This window comes from Schistocerca americana, chromosome 11 (genome assembly GCF_021461395.2).
Source record: "Schistocerca americana isolate TAMUIC-IGC-003095 chromosome 11, iqSchAmer2.1, whole genome shotgun sequence".
In the NCBI taxonomy this organism is placed as follows: domain Eukaryota; kingdom Metazoa; phylum Arthropoda; class Insecta; order Orthoptera; family Acrididae; genus Schistocerca; species Schistocerca americana.
The window spans coordinates 107,539,707-107,542,635 of record NC_060129.1 but is presented as its reverse complement, the minus strand read 5'-3'; positions in this window follow the sequence as shown (position 1 = coordinate 107,542,635).

The window sequence follows — 2,929 nt, the reverse complement described above, 5'->3', positions numbered from 1 at the left end:
TTGTGATGAACAATGAGAAAGTTGTACTTTGTAAAATCTTATTTACAAAAATGTGTTTGTGTGCAAGTCGCTTCGAGTGGTCGAGAGGGACGGAGAGTGGCTGGGACTGCGTGGAGAGTGAGAGACGTAACGGGGCTACCTACCTGGAGTTGGCGCGTGTCTCGCTCCCTCCTAGCCCTGTCTCTGTCGCACTCTCCCACCACTTGGCGGGACGGAGACGGCGAAGCGATCAGCTGAGGGAAGCAGCTACGAGCCCTCCTCGCGTGAAAGGGAAAGTTGCAGGGGGGAGCCTCTGCTGACGTCACTCACCCCAGCTGAGCCTATGGCCAGTCTCAGGGGCCACGCCTCGCTAGCCGACAGCTGCATCATCAGACACGCCTCACAGCAGGCATCACAGTGGTAACCACTGCTGACGTCACTCGCCCCAGATGAGCGGGCTGGCCACCTCCGTAGCCACGGCGTGCCAGTCAACAGCTGTGTCATCTGACACACCCCCACAGCAAGCATCGGCGGACTCCGGTCGCCTTAGGTTGGGTAACCCCTGAGGTGAAGCAGCGAACTATGGCGCTCAAGCACCTATATGCAGCGGGGAATGACGACCGGATGACTGTCACCCTGGTCTCCGGTAGCCCTAGCTGTCATCATTATAGTTGTCGTCGAGACATTATGGGACTGATGAACGATGATGTGTTTCAAACTGCTCTGTCGTGAAGAAGGAGAGAAAGGAACTGTTTATGAGATATGATTTCTGCCAAGACTAAAGTACCTACGAAGAATTATTTGTGGATCGCTAAGTAGGTATGAAGTAAAGAAGGACTGAGACAGGCGCCATTGTGAATGGTTCGACAAAGGAAGGCAATACGATTGTGATGACCAAGTGAAAAAGTAGAGCATGATGCTCGCCTAGTTTATGGTGATCCATAGCTCAGGTCATACTAATATTGAAAGTTTACTGACAGAGGTTAACTGAGGAGTTTTGTTCAGAGATAATCTGGTTGGTGATAGGCACAGGTGGCGGAGCTGATGAACAGATGTAAGAGGAGTGGCCCACGCTGTTACGTCATGTTTCGCGACGTACATGATCACATAAACAGGCGGCATACGGAGTCACCGGCACTTGGATGTGAAGTTAGGTTGTCCTCCAAGTATCTTTGGAATAATGCCCTCCCCATCGCCCCTAGGTTGTGGTACATTGTCGATTGGCGTGTGACGATATGATAGTAGGTAAAGTGCATTTTGTGTTTGTTTATTTTCTGGTCCATCGATTTTTGTAACAACTTTTCTCTGTTCTAATGTTTGCCACTATTTTGTACGTTTATTTTAGTGCTATGTGGTACAGTGTTGTTTTTGGATAATTTATCTTTATGATAGTTCACTTGAAGCTTTTTGTTGACGTTTTTTATCATTTTCATTTGGAATCTGTCAACAGGTTAGGTTAGTGGTTCTTTAATTTTATTATGTAGCTGAAGTATGTGTCTTTTGTTGTTGTTTCTGTGCTATGCACAGTGTTTTTACCATTGCAGTTAACTTTAGTGTTATTTTCTTTGTGTATCTAGGTTATGGACTTAGTTGTGACGTGCACAATGTGGGCGTTGTCCCATATAGTTTAGAGGCTGTCGTCTTTGTTTGTGTAATAACGAAACATTTAATTTTAGTATAACTTGTGTTCTTATAATTGTCATCGTTTCTTGATGTTCCTTTATGTGCATTAGAATAGTTCTATTGTAATTTGTTGATGTGTGTTTGCACACGTCCATGTTGGTAAGGATTTAATGAACATAATTTTATTGAAAGGTGTTCTTCTATTTTGTGATGTTTGTGATATTACCTGGAAAAAAACTTTTGTCTTCATTATAGAAGTACGATTTTCACGAATAACTTGATATTTCTCTTGACTTTTTTAGTTTTGCAGTTACATCATAGCTAGATAAGTAAAATTAGTTGTCTTTAAGGTGTGTTTGAGAAATCCTTTGATAATTGATTGCTAAGACACGGACGTTGTGATGTGGCATAGTATTGTGTCGTTCCATAACAATATTTTGCTTTGTTTTGCCCTTAGTGTGAAACGGGCGCCCACTGAATTTTATGCCTAATTTATTTGTTAATTTTGCACTTTTCACTCAGATTTTTAAGTGTATGTCAGCATCATTTGATCTTGCAAATGACATTTCTTTGGCTCATCTTAATGTAAATTCTTTCGTAAATTATTTTACCAATATGGGATTTGTTTCTTGATCTTGCACTTTTCACTTAGAAATTTACATTCGCTTGCCAGCACCATCTGATTTTACAAATGACATTTCTGTGGTTCATTTTAACTTAAATTTTCATCACGAGATGAATGATTTTGAATGGTCATCACTTGTTTGCCTAGGAGGTTAATTTAGACATTTACTAAGTTATTCACATACTATGTCGTTTAAATGCCATCGCCGTATGCCAAGTGGCCGCTTATTTGATCCGCTCACAGTGGGAATATTCATTCATGCCAGAGAGCAGGACGTTGCAATTTTTTTTATCCTTTTCTATAGCACAAAGTACTGTTTGCAATTGTTTTCATTTTTCTGTTACGTAAGCATAGAACATAAGATTGGTAAAAGAAATGAACCAGAATTGTCCTCCCATGAGAAGAACATTCCGGATCATTTCTTTTCATCCACGCATGGGGTGATGAAACGGTACAGTAGTTTCTGCTCTATAAGCAGCAGGTTTCGCTGCTCGCTCGCACCCGGAAATACAAAGAGGCGGCTCCGCAGACAATTTTATTACACGATGCGGCCGGCCGCGGGTGCAACAGCACCCATGTGGACGGGTGGAAAGAAATGTGTCAGGCCTCATAATAAGTATTTATATGTGTCGTGTATTTGCATTTCTTGTACGAGGATGTGAATCTGCACATGAACTTTCCTAATCCTCCTCACACCTTTCC